The sequence below is a fragment of the Hemicordylus capensis genome, chromosome 5, assembly GCF_027244095.1.
Source record: "Hemicordylus capensis ecotype Gifberg chromosome 5, rHemCap1.1.pri, whole genome shotgun sequence".
Classification (NCBI taxonomy): Eukaryota; Metazoa; Chordata; class Lepidosauria; order Squamata; family Cordylidae; genus Hemicordylus; species Hemicordylus capensis.
In genome coordinates, this window is record NC_069661.1 from 165,456,413 (window position 1) to 165,475,663 (window position 19,251).

The 19,251-nt window shown below is 43.9% G+C and overlaps 1 protein-coding gene across 5 annotated transcripts in view; it reads right to left on the reverse strand.

Annotated features, from left to right (window-relative positions):
• The window catches only part of LOC128327057 (uncharacterized), a 143,339-nt gene that overhangs the window by 123,274 nt on the left and 814 nt on the right, over positions 1-19,251 (reverse strand). For 3 of the 5 annotated variants that reach the window (XR_008308432.1, XR_008308435.1, XR_008308434.1), the window contains exon 1: positions 2,826-3,097. The exons of the other annotated variants lie outside the window; for them this stretch is intronic. The gene's annotated coding sequence lies outside the window, so the exon portion shown is untranslated. Of the gene's footprint in view, positions 1-2,825; positions 3,098-19,251 lie in introns of those variants that run through there. 5 annotated transcript variants of the gene reach the window in all.

A 19,251-nucleotide genomic window follows, 5' to 3' on the forward strand; every position in this document is an offset into this window, starting at 1 on the left:
GTCCATCTAGTTATATAACATCACAACATTGATATTCCTTCTGCCTAAATGTTCTTTGATGTACTTCACTTTATTGCAAAAGTCCTGGAAATTTTCTCTGTATTTCCGACTCATGGCAACCCTGATAGATTTGAAAAGTGCTAGTCTATTTGCTCTGTATATTGTGCTTTTCAGTTGAATAAACCAGAGTGTCTGTGGTATGTAAAAAGTTTTAAGAGTAGAGAACAATGCAATGAGAGAAAGCCAATCCAGTATAAGAAAAATGGCTTGATCTATTACATTTTCATTTTAGTGCAAGGAAATTTTTCTCAAGTTGACACAGAATTCCAACAGGCTCTTCAGAAGTTCTTTAGATAGCTACAACAGCCCAAGGAAAGAATACAGATTGTAGTGCTTCAAACTGAAACTCCCATTGAAGAAAATATTCCAATTTAAGGGGAAAATTTAAGATAACGGAAAGTGCCAGCATTGTCCTTATACACTGTCAAAAAAGATAATGGCACCTAGATAACATGAATTTAAAAATGTGATTGCAGTTAATATATGCCACCAACCTAAGACAACTGCAGATAAAATTTACACATGAGCCAACCTATCTCAGAAGCATTTAAAAAGAGCATCTTTTAAACATTCTGAAAGGGGAAAAACGGTATAGTGACTGATGTGTAGGCCTTCAAATATTTGCTCCTGTTACCGGTTTAATAGAATTCATGCCAGCTCATACATTTAAACAGCAGCAACTGGGGCATTCTATAAAGCAGTGTAATTCTCTCTAAGGCTAGAAAAGCTCAGCTGGACCCCTTTGTGATTAATTGGGTGGGGAAAATTCCAGGCTGAAGGAAGGAGAGCACACACTGGAGACTTATGGCATTTTTTCTGAAATCTATTTACAACAATATACATTATTTGTTTTGTTTTAAGATATTTATAACTAGCCTTTCAGTTTAAGAATTTCCCAAGGCAACTTCCATTAGAAGGTCAATATAAAACATCATTTATATATTAAAGGTAAAAATAACATCAATAAAAACAAGAGAACAGCATAACACAAACATAAAACTCAGACGCAGCTGTAAAAAGGATTATGCATCATTATGGATGGGGTGGGGGGAGTAGTTTCACCTGGTTTCCAAAGCTCATCATGGTTCACATTAGGCAACATCCCTGGGGAGACTGTTCCAGAGCCCGAGTGCCACCACAAAAGAGGCCCTAGTCCCTTTCATGGATCTGTCTAACTTTGAGGAGCACCTAGATAAGGACAAGTCCATATGGGAATAAGATAACTTCTATGCTGCACAAGTTCATATGGGAATTTGAAAACTAGGTTCCAAACAGTAAAAGTGATTAAAAGTAGGGGTGTGCATGAACTGTTTGATCCTAAACTGGTTCAGCTCAAACTGGGCTCAACTCAACTACCGCTGCCCCTCAAAGCCCCCCTGGTGCAGCACAAGCACTCCCTCCAGCAACCCTTCTGCAGGGTGGTGGCGCTGTTCCAGCTTCTGTGGAGGCATAGAGGCAATATGCATGGCCTTCACACATCCACAGAGGTCAGAACCCCTTTGCTTGTAAAGGGGGATCCTCTTCAGATTCCCCTTTACAAGTATAGCCCCTCAAACTGTCAAACAGATTTGGTCAAATGGACCAGACCAGCCTGTCAGTTCATCTGAACCAGTTCACAGGCCAGTGGTTTGGTTCAAATTTGGTCCGAATTTGAAACAAACCACAAATTTCCATTTGTGCACATCCTTACTTAAAAATAAAAACCAGCACTTTGAATTGTGCCCAGAAATGCACAGAAAGCCACTGAAGAGGTTGTAGTAGCATCCCTATTCACACATTATGTTCAGCACGCATACAATATGTGTACAGTGAATGCACATACAGAGCTGTACGCACACACATGATATTTGCACATCATGTTCACCGCACATATAGTAGTGCACTTCCTAATTGTACCCAGCTTTTGAGGGGGCCTGGACCCAGGTTCACTTTTAAAGTGTTTGCAATATTTGCAACATGCAAATATTCCCCTGAGCCTCCAGATTCATTTGAGAATGATCCCATTTTCTTAGTGTGGAACAGGAGGGACGTAAAATACAACCTGAGCAGAGGCAAAATATAAAACTAAGAGGCAAAAAAAATTCTGCAATGTCAGTCTGCTGCCTCACTGGGAGCTAGTGAATCTTCTTTAACACTGGAAATCTCCATTAAAAAAACCTTGGCTCTAGTGACTGCCTAAGTGGTTGTGTTCCATACCAATAGTCGACAGCCTTATCAACAGTCAATTACCCAGAGAGTAAACACTAGGCAGCTGCGAATTACTGGACTATGATTCTGTTCCAATATAGCTTTTCATGACACTGCAAAGCTTAGGAGCAAAGCTAGATTGCGCTGTACACCTAGCTCAGATAACATGATAGCCACCCTTGTTCCAGTTATATTTATTTGTAATGAGCTCTTCAGAACACAATAATGTGCAAGCAGTTAAAGGGCTTACTCATTTATAAAATTATGGGTCTAACTGGAAGGGATCTGTTTCTGCTACACTACATGATTTGGGAATATGGTTGTCAACTTTTTTGGGACATGTTTCTTAAAAAAAAAAAGTGGCAGGAAAGGCAGAAAGCCAACAGGTAAAGCTTTCCCAACCACTGCATCTACAGCCTGAGAAAGGCTTATTTTCCTGAATATCTGCTTGCCATGTAGTCAATAAAATCACAAAATAAAGCATTGTCATATAGTCATTAAAGGCACCATAGGAGGCTGCTCCTGTGACATAAAAGATCTTATTCGACAGCCCAAGGTGATCATGCTGATCTCCATACCATGAAAAGCTCCACCTGATGATTCCTGCAGTTCAGCCTTCTGTTATAAGCCCAAGAACAGACCAATCTCCTGTGACAAAACAAACTCTGAAGGGGCCTGTGTGTAAGAATTGAACATGGGCCCCATCAGATAGTTTCCCCACAAAGATCAATGGGGAACTCAAAAAGATCAATAACTCTGGGAAATATCAACACTCTCTCCAAACTAGAACTCCCAGGATGGGACTGGTATAAAACACGTATATGTTTGTAGTGTAGATAGGTGCCCACTAGCTTCATCCCTTCCCAATGTTGAAAGAGGGCACATTGCCTCCATCTCTGCAGGTGGCAATTATGACATTGCCCGTGGTTTCTCTATTATGATGTGCTGAGTGTCTCCTTGGTGATGGCTAAAGTTCCATCACCAGCCCTTAGCCATCAAGGTGTGGAGGATGCAGGAGAAGAAGCAGCATCTCACAGTGGCAGCTGGGTTCTCCTCCTCCTATTCCAAGAAGAAATGGGAAAAACATGGCAGAGCAGTTGTGCTACTTTTAAATATACAATTGAGTGGTAAGGCTGCCAGTCTTTCTGTATCTTTCTGTCCTAGAACAGGAATTTGCAATGACAGATGGCAGTTTGAAACCATGTGATCCAGCAGATGAAAAGAGTGGCCCGGTTCACATGTACAATTTAACTGCAGTTAAAGCTATCAGAGTTTGTAATTGTAACACACTCGAACATGCAAAACCACAGTTAAGCCTCAAAAGGCTTAACTTGGAAGGGTGGTATATAAATCTCATACATACATACATACATACATACATACATACATACATACATAATAAAAGCAAACCCCAATTTGCCCCAACAAACTCCAGTTGAGACCTGAGGTTTTCTCCAAGGTTGGCTGCTGATAATCGTAGTTTTGTTGCCAAAGTGTTACACAGGAAGGCAGACTCATCCCTAATGGCAGTTAAGCGTCCATTTCCAAAAACCAGTCATAAAGGCGGTGGTGCAGAATTACCCAAGGACGCGGCTGCTCCATGCTTTTAGTATTTCTCACTGGCAGCTGCTTTGGAAAACCAGCCCGGGCCCTCATGTCAGTTGTGAAGCTATGGAGTTGCCAGGCTACCGGGACGCCAACACACCCCAACCTGGACCACCTATCCTGTTAAGCCACTTAGCTGCGTAGTGCGAGCAGTCATGGGTGTCCACAAGCACAAACACACCAAATGGAAGCACAAGCAGGGGAACAAGAGGGGGAAGCCAAGAGGCAGACCCAAGCAGGGTAGCTGGAGCAGCCAAGTTCTATGTTTCGCAAAGAAAGGGTGGGGAAGGGGGGCCCAGCCCCTTTCCTGGGGGGGGGATTTTTGCTCCCTAAGTCTTATTCATGAGAAGAGCCATCCAGGGAAGTGATCAGAATTCTCCTGTGTTGCATAGATATCCCCCTGCCATTACAGACCAGGACTGCTCTTTCATGAGGCTATGGAGGCACACATGTGGGCCAGAGGGCTGCAGATGCCCAGCTGGGTTACTGTTTTCCTGCAAGCCCCAGGGAAGGGTACTCCAGCAACACCTTTCCTGGTCTTGGTGGATGGTGGATTGCAGGATTACAAGCACTCATCTGGCAGTCAGGTCACCCCATAGCACATATGCATGGATTTCCCTGCCACCATACCCAGGGAGCTTGCCAGGGATTGCTGGAAATGCCATCTCCCCTCACTCAGGGTTCCCCACAGTGGCTCATCTACATAGGTCGCAATGATGGCCCTGGCCAAGAAATGTTGAATGGCTGGAAGTGTCTGCTCCACAGCCCAGTGCCCGCATCCATGTAAACTGTTTGTGTGGGGGTGCTATTGGCGGGGTCTGAAAGGCAGACCCCCGGAAGGGATTCCAAAGAAGCCAAGTTCTATTTTTAACCAAGAAAGGGTGGGGAAGAGGGGCCCAGCCCCTTCCCCAGGGAGGATGTTTGCTCCCTTAGTCATGAGAATAACTGCCTGTTGGGCACTAATTGAAAAATTACATGATGGTATTCATGTTGTACAAGCTGGTGCTCTCATTGCATGCTGCAGCTTTAGCCCATAACCCCATGGACCTCTCTCTCTCACAAGAGTGGCAGACTAAGGAGAGCGAGGGAGGAGGCTCCATGCAGAAAAGCTGTGGGGAAAGGCACTCATGCAAGTGCTTTCCTGGTCTCGGTGACTGACACAAAACTGCTGTCAAACCCTGTCCCCTGACAATCCATCCATCCTTGTGATGTTGCACACTGTCCTTGTGATTGGTTTTTATGGGGGTGCTATGGGCCAGGTCTGAAAGACAGACCCCCAGAAGGGATTCCAGAGCAGATAAGTTCTGTTTTTCACACACAAAAGGTGGGGAAGAGGGCCCCAGCCCCTTCCCCTTTGGGGGGTAGATGCCCACAGAGGCAGGACAGGTCACTGAAGACAGTCTTGGATCAGCTGAGATCCCTTTTCAAGGAAACTGCCACCTGATCTAGGGCTCAGTGGCCTGGCATCAGAGTGACAGGCCATGGGGACACTCCCAAACAGCTCATGAAAGGGACCATCCAAGTGGAGAGGAAAGAAGTACTGTCTGTGCCCCCCAAAAGCATAGCTGACTCAGGAGGGCTATACATCCCCCTCTCCACCTAACACCTCCCTCAAGAGAGCATCAGGCCATGAGTGCTCTGGATAGAGCAATGATGGTTTCTGGCTTGTGGCCATGAGGACTGCTCTCCCGGGAAGCACATTCCTGGTCTTGGGGACAATGGGCAAGCTGCCATGATACCGTACCCCCTTCCTGCCCAAACATCAATGTGCACAGGTGTACTCTTTACGGCGTCCTGGAGTTGTAACCACGCTCTCCAGCATTGATCAGAGAGCAGAGGGGCTCCCCTCTCCAGTCCATCCCTGTATCTACAGATCTGCATATGGTGGTAAGACGGACTGGAAACCAGGTGTCCTGAATGATCAGAAAGTTCGTGCTTGTGTCCATTCCTCCACCATCATTGTGCATGCGCTGGGGAAAGGGGGTGTCTAGATGCTCTCTCCATGCTTGCAGGTCCGCATAGGGAAAGAGTGTGGGGAGGTTTCGGGGGAATCTGTTCTATTTTTGACAAAGAAAGGATGGGGAAGTGGGGCCCAACCACTTCCCCAGGGAGCGGGAGGTGTTACAACCCCCTTTTACTCATGAGCAAGGCTTTGGTCGCTTCTCATCAAACTATGATGATGAGTGTGGCGACTAAATGGCCACGTGGACTATGCCTGTTCACAAGAGTGTCAGTCCATGGGTGCTCTAAGTTGCGCTGTGTTGGGATCCAATAGGCAGGGGTGTCCCAGAGACTGCTTTTCTGCTCTCGGTGCCAGGGAAACAAGCCCCCTGCCCGGCTGGGCAGCAAAAGTGCACATGTGCACTATCAACCCCAACAGTCTACCCAGGTGCCCTGGGGTTGGGGGAGCAGAGGAAAATGGCCTCTCCCACTATTCCCCATGTCCACTCATCTGCATATGGCACATAGATGGCCTGGACCCAGGAACTTTAGAACTTGAGAGAACATGCTGTCTCATCCCACAGCTGTGCAAACTGCTAGGCTATGGAACATGGAGTGTGGAGATATCTGCCGGGGTGCATGCAACGCTGAAGAGGGATTAGGGGAGTGGGGAGTTTTATTTTTCTTCTTCTATTTTTCAACAAGGATAGCTGGGGCCCCACTAGAGAAGGGCCCCCTTGGATTCCATGGTGGTTAAGAGGCTGTTTCAGCTCGTGAGCCCGCAGTCCATGGGTGGGGATAATGCCTCAATAGGCTCAGGCATATCCCCAATAGACTGGCCCTCTCATGAGATTGGTAGCCCACTGGGCAGCAAGCTTAGTGGATGGGTCTGGCTGGAGTGCTCTGCTGGGGTCTCCCCTCGTAACATCTTCCCTGGTCATGGTGGGACAGACAGACAGACACACACACACACACACACACACACACACACACATCCTTTGCCCTGTTCCATCTGCATATCTTGTCCTGGTGAATGTGGCCTCTCCCTCCCTTCACACAAGGAAAACAGGATTCCATTCCCCCCATGCCCTTGATCCCCCCAGTTCAAAGAACTGGCTTGCGGGCCAGCTCATGGGATAAGATGCCCCTTCACACGTAAAGGGAGATTCCCTAAACAAAGAAGGCGGGGCAGCAAAAGGGGAATATTTACCTTTAGTTTCTCACCGGGGGAGACGGCAGGGAGGTCGGAGGTGGCTGTAGTAGTGGCAGTTGCAGCAGTGATAGCTGAATCAGAGGTGGGGGCTGGCAGAAGCCCAAACCATGCCTCAGCTGGCCTAGCCTCTCATGTGGGAGGTAGGTATGTGCATGAACTGGTTTGTACAATCCCAGGGGGTGGGGGGGCCTTTAAGGGGCAGGGAGGGTGCCCTTACCTGCCCCACCACTTTCCCCCTGCGGCGCTCTCCCCAAAAGCGTTGGTGAGGGGCTGCAGCATACCTCCTTGCAGCCCGGTCAGCATCATTATTTCAATGGCTGACGCGTGTGTGCATGGCATGCACACACGTCAGCCATTTATGTCATGATGCTGAACGGGGCTGAAAGGAGGTATGCTGCAGCCGCACACCAATGCTTTTGGGGAGAGCACCAGCAGGGGAGAAGCAGTAGGGCAGGTAAGGGCACCCTCCCTGCCCCTTAAAGTACCCCTGCCTCTGAGGTGGCTTGAACGCTGGACTTCCAAACCAGTTCGGCACTGCAGAAAAGGAGCGCTGAACCGCTTCATGCACATCCCTAGTGGGAGGCTGGTGAGGGTGTTGGAGGAACACCCACTGCCATCTCTGATGTTGCTGCTGCTGTGGCTGCCACCACCACTGCCACCTCCTTTGCTGTTAGAGTGGAGCCAGTTTTGAACCAAGCCAGCCCATGCCTATTACAGGCTCACACACATCGGTGATTCAAAACCTCATCTCCAAATGTTTTATAACTGCTGCCCTCATAAATACAAAGTAATCTTAAGTTTGTTTAACATTGAGCCAGGTGGCGGAGCATGACCGTGACCTCTACTGGGTGGCTGAGTGTGACCTCTTCCTTAGGGACAGAGGGGGGAGGGGGGGAAGTATGTGGGATGGGAATATGCTAAGTTGCGTGTTGAAAAGTTTCTGCTAATGCAGATTTGCACAAATATACGTGTTTTATAGTCTTACTTTCTTGTGAGTTCAGTTGTTGTTCGTGCCCTCAAGAACCCATACCATACTGTATGTGTCACAGTGTGTGTGTGTGTAGGGGGATGCTGCTTAAATTTCCATTGGGGCGTGAGCTCCAAAGACTTTTAGTTCCAGGCTCCAAAATTACCTAGGTGCACCTCTCTCTATCAGAATCCAGCATAGACATGACATGACAGTCTGAATTTGTTGTTATATGTCTAATAGCAACAAGGCAGCCACACTATTTATGTTGAAATCCCTTTCCTTACTCTTTTTGCAGTTTATCTATGCCTTTGCAAGGTAAATGCTGATTCCTCATGAAATGCCCTCCTCCTGATGACACTTTCCTGATGAAAATATTCTCCAGGCAATGGGACTGAGAAACTCTTTCAGATCCCGTTCCTAGAATAATCAATAGGCCATCAAGTACTTGCCTGCTGCTCACCTATTTAATGTCATCTTCTAGTTAAACTAAGTATGCCTCTTCTCTTCTTGAATCTTGCACCTCTTAGTTCATGCTTGGAGAAAAGTACTACGCTAGAAACATATCATGAATGATATCCTGCTCCTGATTTAAAAGGAGAAAACCAAGCAATACCATGTTTTTCTTAATGTAATGGATGAGAATAACTTCTGTGTACTTAGCCCATTTTGTCATCACAAAAATGTCACAAAAATTGATTTTAATGCTTCCCATTTAACACAATATAGTGTGAATGAATTTTACCTCAGTTTTTCAGTTCTTCCTTGATAAATGTCATTTCAACAACACATGGCATATTATCACATGGTAGAAGTGTAGGATATCACTTACACCGAACTAAAAGCAACCATCACATTTTTTAAAGGATGCATCTGCCAACTGAGAGATCTAATACTTCCTTCCCAACATCACAAGTATCATTCTGTGTTCTACGGAGACAAGTAAACTATCCTTCCTTAATGTAATAACTGTGGTCATTGCTTTCTCTTTCTCACTGTATTGCCTTATTTTTTTCTTACTTATGATCCAATTTGGTCATCCAAGAAATTCTGTAAGCATATAAAAGGACAGTTTGATGTACTTGGATCTTTTTCTTTCTCTTTTCCTTGGCAGCTCAGAGATCACTTGGTAAATGGGATTAGATGGCGGTCTAGTTCCTCCTGCTTTAAATCCTTGCTGAAACATGCTATAAATTAATAATCTATCACCATCTACTGGATAATTGAGCAGTAGGAATTTGCATATTCTGTTAAGAGTAGTTGCTTTGATTTATTTAAAGATCTAACTGGAGTATTGTGTTATCAGCTCCCTTGTTTCTAACCACCCCAACTCCTTTAACATGTTTTCATACTTTTTCTTAGTAATTTGGCCAAAAGGTCAATGGGATTAAGGTGGGATGAAATGAGTCTAAAGAATCCCCTCCCTAAATCAGTAAAATTTATGTAAGCAAAATCTTCGCTTTTTATTTAATAGACTAAAAGAAAAGAAAGTTGTAGGCAATAAACAGTTTTTCTTATTTAATATTTGCCCTAGATGACATAATTAGTGATAACATAGAGGATTAGGAAGGTGGAAATAATGCCCCTCTTTAGGTTTGGAAAACACTGAAAAGGAGTGGGGACTAGTGGTTAGGATGGCTGAAAATGTCAGTGCCTCATCTTGCTGTAGCAGGAATCAATACTGTTTTGGGATGACTTTCCAGTGTCTGGGAATGCTAGCAAACACTGAGTAAGGATGTGCACATTCAATGTCGAAACAATTCGGTTCAACTGTTCGGGATCGAACCAAACCACCACCACCCCAGGCCAGTTCAGGGGATTATATATACACACACACACACACACACACACACACACACACACACACACTCCAGAAAAGCTTGTGAGCATCCCCCAGACCAAGCGGAGGGGTGGTGAAGGGGTGCCAGACTGAACTTGTCTGGTCTGGTTCAGTTTGGGTCCAGTTCGGACTCAAACGAAACCAGACCAGCCAGTTCCGTGCACACCCCTAACATTGAGCCAATTTGCAAACAATGCAGAACTGGAGTTGAAGGGGCCTCAGATTGAAAATTTTGTACATCCAAATGAGTGCAACCACACTTTGGACCCCAAAATGACCCAAAGTCTCCGTTCCGAGACTCTGTTTTGAACCTTCCGTTTATAGTGGGTTTCGCTTTCTGTACCTGCACTTTGGTGGTGCCAGCATTACGTCAGAATGCTCCATCACAGTCCCACTCTGCTGCACCTGGAGTTGAGGGGAGAAGCTCTTCCCTCTCTCTGGATGTGATTGTCCTTCAGTCACAAAGAAGCCCCATGCAGCCAGATCCCCCTCCTCTCTGCAGTCTCTCTGACTGCAGAAAGCCTCCTTTACATGTGAATGTGGACAGGTGAGTGGGTGGCGGGGTGGGGAGAAATGTTACATGTTAATGCTGCCTCTAGCTATCTGTAGCCTGATCCAATAGAAATTGAAGCAGCCTGGTCATGCAGAAAAAAATTGAACAGGTTATATTTCTGTTCAAGAACTTAAAAAAGTTTATTCCTAAATGTTTATTTGTACTACTAAATGGGCAAAGAGAATGATGGTTCTCATATTTAGCGGGGGCGGGGGGAGAGCAACTGTCCCCAGTCAGCCCAACATAGCATACATTATATCCAGTGGCTATTGCTGAGGTCTCCTTTGTGTTTCTTTCAGACAGTAACTCCTTTGGGAAAGGAAACCATCATGAGATGGTTCCATGAACTTTTGCTATGTAAACCACTGTGAGAACTGATTTGAAAAAAGCAGTATATAAATATTTGTATAATAATTGTAATAACAACTTTCTATGACTGGCAAAGAAAGTTCCGTTGATCAATGCTACATGCATATGCTGAAGATCTATATATTTATTAATTTTAAATATTTATACCTTACCTTTCCTTTATTCAAGGTGGCATAAAGCATTATATTTTTTAAATGCTGTTAAAATACAAAAACAAGAAAAATCGAGAGGCAAGCTTATAAAGAGTGGTTGATCAATAATATAATCCAGACAGTAGAGATGATCAATACAAATTACTGTAAAGACCCATTTAATCCCCCCATGGGGTTTTAAAAGGCACCAGAAACAAGGGGCCGAGGGGGCAAGGCAGATCTCCTGGGGTAGAGAACTGTCCATAATGTTTACAGACATGCAATGAAAATTTCAGGTGACCAAACTATCCTGCTTTTAGAGTAGCCAACTTGGTCCACTTTTCATCTCCTATTTGCCCCACACAACCAGGCTAGTTGGCAAGACAAAACATGGTGTCTCATGGCAAAAAAACTGGAAGAATTTGATCTGTTTGTAGTACAATCTGACAAATCTGTAGCTGTAGTTAACTGAAAACGTTTTTTCCAAGCAAGCTCTGAAGTTCATTCTCTACCTCTCAGGATGCAGTTCTGCTAGATGGAATGGTAAAATAACAGCCAGTGAGCAAATGAACCATCAGCTGAAAATCAAAATATGTCTGTGTGAACTTGCTGTATCTTTGGTTTAAATATCAGCACAGTATAGGCCACAAGGCATAGAGATCCTTTTGGACACTGGCTATTCTGAGGGACTGACGCAGTGCCTAAGGCAAAGATAATTTAGCACTTCCTTTTCTGAAGGTGTGGAGCAACAGAATAGGCCACAAGTCAAAAAGCCCCTTTGTGCAAGGGCTGCTTTGAAATGCCCTGAGTTTTGCAATTCATCTTGAGCTTTCCAAGAGGAGGTACTTAAAAGCCCCAGTGCTCAGATGAAGCTCATCACAGCCGCTGTGGGTTTAGAATATTCATAAGTTGAAGTTTGGGCATATTTTACTATTTTGAACGACCCCATGATGATGGCCTATAACAGCATTAAAAGGTTAAACAGATGGCATGCATGATGGGACGCTTTGTCATAACTTTGACTTTGTTATGCTTGTCTGTTGTGGCCCCAGTGCTCCGACAGCTGCTTAGAGATTTGGAGTGATGCTGTGCTCAGGTTTGATCCTCTACCTCCTTTTTATTCCCTAAAGTTTGGTTAAGGATTCACTTTTTAAGCTGCCAGAAGATGCAAGCAAAGTTAGGAAGGAAATTTGACTGCACTGTATTATATGAAAGAAAATAGTCAGGGTCTTCAGGGAAGTAACATACCTTTCTAACAAATGACTTCAATAGACACACTTTCACAAGGGTTGCAGGATTATGCCCCCTGTGTGCACTGACTGATGACTAATCGATAGGGCCTCTGACTTTGGAGCAGGAGATTGAGAGTTCAAGACTCTTTGCGGCTGATACTTTCTTTGCAGTGGATATATTTAGAATGTGGCTGGGCATTTGATATTATATCTCATATTATAATACTTGGCTAAGTACCAAATAGATTTTAAAAAATCATTGATGGATTAAAAGGTAAAGGATACAGAATAATCATTTATGGTAAGTTATCTGTGTCACCATTATAATTAAGTAGTAGTGCACTTTGGGGGTTATTGCTCCGAACATTATTTGATTGTCCCATTAATGGGCTAGAGGAAGGTAGAAAATCACCTTTGATTAAATTTGCCAATGACAGCTAAATTGGAGGGGGAGCAAACATGGACACTGGAGGACATATGCAAACTGTGAGTGACCCAGAGAGATTACAATTAGTTGCTTTCAGCATTATGAAATGTAATGCTATCCAATCTTGCATGTGAGCGGAGTATTACAAAGGAAATTTGGAAAATCTGGGAATCCAGCAAGCAGCATGTAAGTGGGGAAATGCGGAACTGATTTGACATAACCAGCTAAATACATTGACTTGCAGCATAAAATTCATTATAAAAATGACAAACAGAAAAGTTTCCCCAAAATTATTAATAAGTTGCTGCGAAGCCAGGGCATAGCAAGGTCGGAATGGGCCCTTGGACAAGAAATGAAGACGGGTTCCTGCCCTCTGGGACAGTCAGGGAGGTGAAACGGGAAGAGTGAGCTGTTGCTCAACCAGTGGACACCCACCCCCAGGGGCCCAGTAACATTTGCCCCTCCTTGTTCAATTATAGCTATGCTCCTAGTAAAAACCTACTAAAGCCTATGACAATATTTGGGCTGATCAGTATAAACAAAGTAACACTAATCCAGAATTATTTGAGAGAGAGAAAGAGGAGTTCAAATGAATGAGCAGTTTGTCAAAATATAACGTGCGAAAAGGGAACTAATGTTTAGTCGGGGTGGGGGGTGGTCACATCCACTGCAAATGGATTTGCTCATCTAATATACTCCTGAGATATCTTGTGGTTTGCTGATTCTTTCAAAGAAATCAAAGCTAGACCAAAGAACCAGCACAGCGGTGGCCCCTGAGGTGGTCCCCGGTGAGAATCACTCAGCAGCACTGTGGGGTGTTCAAAGGAAGGATGGGAAAGCTTGTCCTCTCCACTGGAAACTGCCAGGAGGTGGCCGTAGAGATAGTCCAGCTCAGTTAGATCATATAAGCAGGCAGCTGCTGACTAATTAGCAGACCCCACTGACATGAAGGGCTTATTACAGGGGATGCTAGCAGTCCGCAGCCATGTGATAGCAAAGTGGTGACTAAGCCACCGCCTGTCTCTACAACAACTTCCCAATAGTTGCTAGTAAGGACATACTTTCCATCTCTGTAGTGACAGATTGTTCCTTCCATGGAATGGCCAGCCATTGCCCTTCAGCTATTCTGAAGATCACATTGATTAATAAATAAATAATTAAAAATATTTCTATACCACCCAAAACTTGCGTCTCTAATTAATCAATTAGAGCCCTTCCTCTTAGCCCCAATGTGCCTATAAAAGGTGGCTAAAAGTTTTGAGGGGGACTTTATATTTGGATTTGATCATATTCCAAACATTGAACCAGGCTCCATGAGAGGCAAACCCAATGATGATGGTTTTAAACCCTGAAAAAATAGTATTAGAACAGTAAAACATTTTGAGCAATATTTGCTCATTTCCTTAATTCATTCTGTTCTTCCTTTCAATTTCACTGCCGACAGGAGGAATAATGTTTGTGTGAGGCTCTTGGGTGCCAGAATGTACTTGACAATGGGTTACAGTGTTTTCCCATTTCCCATTTTAGAGACATCTGGGAAAGAAATTGGAAACTGCTTTTAGTAATAGCTTCAAGCAATTGCTGGAAAAAACCATTGCTTGAGCACAGCCAGCTATTGGGGAGCTCAAGTTGCCCCAAAGAAGCCCAAGTGTAGTAGAGAAAGCAGGCTATCAAGGGTATGTTGCCTTAAAGGACATGTACAACATGTGTGGATCTGGATATAAGGCCAGGGCAGTTGGGCTATATCCTATATCCTAGCAGCTGGGCTAGCATTCAGAGTTAGAATGAAACAGTGGGAAGAAGCCCAAGGAGCAAACTTAAAGAAAAGCAGAGACTGAACAGGAAGAGAAAGAGGACAAGGATTAGAAAGTTGGTGAATCCATCCCCTCTGTTCTGGGGTCTTTGTGGGAACAGATATTAATAGGAAGGAAGGAAGGAAGGAAGGAAGGAAGGAAGGAAGGAAGGAAGGAAGGAAGGAAGGAAGGGTGGAAGGGTGGGTTTGGGTCACATTTTGATCCACTTGTTTTTACAACAGTTCACATATATTCAGATTTCAGCCCACATGTTTCCATGTTAGCTTATAGCAATTAACTATTGGTGAACTCAAAGCCATCCTCAGTTATTTGTATGCAGTCATGTGAAGCCTGTGACATGATGTGACCCTCCACGGATACAGCTGTAGTAGTGATTTTTTATCATTTATGGTGGCACTTTTTTCAAGCAGCTGCAGTCATGAGGATCACTGTGGACATGACGTGCTGCATGTTATTGCCATTCTGGGGAGTAGGCATTGTGCAGAATGTTGCAAGCTCGGAACGTTCTCAAGCTTGGCACAGTCTCACTCAAAAGGGCCCATTACGAGTATTTGTTTCTGAAACGGAACACCCTTCAAATGCAAGACTTGTTCTGTCAGAGGATCACTGTGGACATGATGTGCTGCACATTGTTGCATTTCTGGCACTAGTTGGGGAATAGGATTGTGCAGAATGTTGCAAGCTCGGAATGTCCTCGAGCTCGGCACGGTCGGTCTCACTCTGAAGGCCCCATTACGAATATTTCTTTCTAAAATGGAATACCCTTCAAATGCAAGACTTGTTCTGTCAGAACAACTGGCAAGCTGACTGAGCTCAGAACATTCTGCAGTACATCCTTGGGTAGCTTCATGCAAATATAAATTTGATCACATGAACTGTCTCTACAGGAATGTTACACCTAGAGCTATGTTGAATATTCTCTGATTTCAGTATTTGCTTGAAAGTAGCACATTTGGTGCAGCTGAAAATATTTGCCAGAATGTACTCATCAGATATTTGTATGCTATTGTCTGGCATTCTCCCCCACCCCCCCCACCCCGGATGCTCCTACCTCTTGGCCCCATTTCTCCTATTCTTTGCCTTCACTCTCTTCTATCTCACTTGCCTACACTATTGACTGCAGACACGACATTTACAGCCTCATGTCAGAAATGACGTTGTGATCTCACTGACAACATCACATGGGTTTCCATAATGAGACTGCCTGATAACATTGAAGACACAGGAGAAAAAAGGCAAGTGGTACAGGGAAGAACATCATCAAAACAATGGCTGACACCCCATTAACTCTGCAAGGAGCCACAAACAAAGGCAAGGAGTGTGTCCTCACTGGACCATTTCTTATGCTCTGAAGAGCTGATCACACAGGGTGTGGGAATTTTTGCTAAGTTTTCCATCCCTAGAAATGCCTTGTACCACCAAAAAATATGTCCCTGAAGGCTGTGTGATCTGCATTACTAGGGGAAGAAGAGATAGGTGAAAATCATGTCCCCTTGTGTGATCAGCTCTGCAGAGCTAAGGACGCAGTTTGCTGTAGGGATGCTTCTTTGCCCGGAGCAGCTGCAGACAGGTGCCAAAAATTATTGGAAACAGGAAGCACTTTTTGAGACTCAAGAAAATGAACATGAAACATGGTAGGTAGCTAGTTTGGGCTCAGTCCAGGTTAAACCACTATCCCCCAGTAGCTTCCTGTTGTGATTTCAGCAAAGACTCAAGTTGTGTGTTTTGACTTGGATAGTCTTTAAGAGCATATTCTTATGATAGGTAAGAAACTGTTTCCTGCCAGGGTAACTATCAGGCATATCAAATCAGAATGTTATTGGAATGATATAAATATAAACTAATATTTCTCCAGATTCAGCACTCACCCTTCCCTTGTTTCTACCACGACTAAAGGAATGTGACTTAACAATAACTTGATTGTACTTAAATAGTTGTTTTTAATCAACTACTTGAATTCTGGGAATGCCAAAATCCACAAAAATCTCTTTCATTCCCCCCTTCATTTTAAATTTCCATTTTCTTTTTCCGAAGTTCCATTTTATAATCTATATATATAATTTGCTAAGATGTACCAATGGCTAATCCTGTGTGTGGAAGCTCTCATGAGAATTCACAAGAGAACTGCCGGGAGGCAGCTGTGGCGGAGGGGAGAGGAAGTGGTGGTGGGGTGGAAGAAAGTGACAGCTGCCGGGGGGGAATGGCAGTGGCTGGGGGAGGGGGGAGCGGTGGCAACTGAGGGGGATGGAAAGCTGCAGCAGCTGGGGGAGAAAGCGGCGGTGGGGGGAGAAAGCGACGGCCAGCGGGGAGAAAGTGGCAGTGGCCGGGGGGGGGAGTAAGTGGCGGCAGCTGGGGTGAGAGAGGGCGGCAGCAGCCAGGGGGGTGAGAACAGGGGGGGAGCCAAGAACGAGATGGGGAAGGCAGGGGGAAGGGACAACTAGAGGTGCAGATGCTCTGCACCCAGGCCAGCTAGTTCAAATTAATTCCTTTATTTTAGAATAAAACCTTTTGCTTTATGGAAATCTTAGGAAAGAGTGGCAGGGATACAGAAAAATCTACCAGTCCTACCAGTGCAATTTGATATTCTGTCAAAAAATCACTGGTCCTAAAAAATGGATGGGACTGAAGATGCCAGAACAAAAAGAAGAATATTGACAGCTGGCCAATTCACATGTTATTTTCAGCGCTCATATAATAAGTGTACATTGTACACAGGTACAGATCTGTACACAGGTACAGTCATTCACATGTTATGTTAAACATAGGTACAGAAGGACCCTTCCTATCTGTACAATGCATTTGAAGGGCCTGTATCCAGGTTCACTTTCAAAATGAACACAGGTAGAGTCATCCATACAAACACATGTCTGAGTATATAGACATCTGTACACCACTACCAACACTACTACTAAGATTATTTATATACCGCTCTTCAACCAAAGTTCACAAAGTGGCTTATGTAGAAAAATAAATAATACATTTTTTTAAAAGCCCTTTCCCCAAAGGGCTCACAACCTAAAAAGAATCATAAGGCAGATAACAGCAACAGCCACTGGAGGCTGGGGTTGAATAGGGCTAGTTGCTGTCCACCTGCTAAATATAAGAGGATCACCACTTTAAAGGGTGTCTCTTTGCTCAGTGAGCACTCATAGAGCATCATATCTGAATTGGGCTAGTAATAGACACCACAACCCATCTCCATTTTTAATCAAATAACAGATAATCTTTTTTCAGTGTGTACACTTTTATGCTTGTCTAATGCTATATAATCTTTTGTAATTATATTATTGCAGTATCTTCTTGCATTGACCTTTCTATTTTCCCTATTCAGCAAAGCTTTGTTTGCAACCCACCACTGTTAATTTAGTGTATTTGGTTTAAAATTCACAGCTGTTATTTCCATTCATGTTTCCTTGCAATGACCGTCTTTACAACATAAGTGAATAGCCGCTCCATCTGTTCCTGCAGCTCATTTTCTGGCTTCTCTTCCCAATGTTCTGCTACACATCAAACTGTTTGCTAATTAGATTTTGCATGTATTGAGTTACTTATGTCACTCCATTAATAAATGAACCAGCCACGTGGGTGATTTTAGATATGCAAGGCAAAGACTGAAGAAACTAGCCATTCTGATTGATACCAACGCCTTGGGACTTGCACATTTGCTAAGGGTGCACACTTGAATATTTGCACACTTGAATAAATGCACACTTGCATATTTGCTAATCCCCTCCCTTTCTTTAAGCTGCATGCCAGTGTTTCAGTGGTGCTGTTCTGGAGACCTCCAACTATGGTTTAATAGGCAGTGATGCTGAGTGATAACATAAAATCTTCACAAGGACAAAGTGAGCCAAACCGAATGAGTTCATTGATCTCTCCCAAATTGTGTCGCCCCTACATTACACTCAGATCAATAACCTCTTCTCCCACTTGAACATTGAAATCCCAGGTAATCGGCAGCACATAATTTCCAAACAGCATCAAATTCAAATACATTCTTGCAGTCAAATGTTGCAGTTAGATGGATGCGGGTAGTAGGTAGCTAGCAGAACCTGATATTGAAGACCCAGCCTAATTCTGAACTCCAGAGAGGATTCTGGGAGTAGTTGCCATGGAGAACCCAGGGACGTCTGGATTGAAAATGGCAGATAGCTTTTATAAAGTTAGCTGTGTCTATATGATTCTTTGAACTGTACATAACATTTCTTCACATTTCTGGGATGCTGAAACATACAAAATGGAATAAACAGATTGCTGGAGATGTAGCAGCAATCCTTGTGAATGTGAGGATTCCTTCACATTTGGACATTTTACCTAATAGTTAAGAGCTACAGGTTGAAAACAGTGAAATAAATGCCATTGGTTCCTTTTGCTATATTACTAGGCATTATAAAAAAATCTGGTAATAAAGAACAATCTTAATTTTTTAAATTATTTTGGTTAACTCAGCAAAGTATCATCATACACCAGTAGAAGAAGAAATTACTTGCATCAGTAAGGGTGTGGTTATATTAAGCATTTTAAAATAGACATATCATTCAACACAGCAAAGGAAGATCAAATCACATACATTTCTTATATAGATTTCCCCTCTCCATACACATGCTTTTCTTTAAAAACTCAAGGTGGTTCACAAATAAAAACAATTTAAAGCAGGTTCATTATAACAAACAATGCAAATCAGGAATACAAAACAAGGGGCCCTTTCAATGAGAATGCAGAGAGAGGGCTGTTGGTGAGGAAATAGAATAGAGAGCTGTTGCTGGGGTCTGGCAGTTAAGTCTTGAGCAGGGGCGTAGCAAGGTTGGAGTGGGCCCAGAGACAAGATTTTAAAATGGGCCCCCCCGCAAAGTCCAGGGCCTCCGCACACCCCAGGCCCCCAAGGATTTAAGTCTGATATTCCAAAATAAGT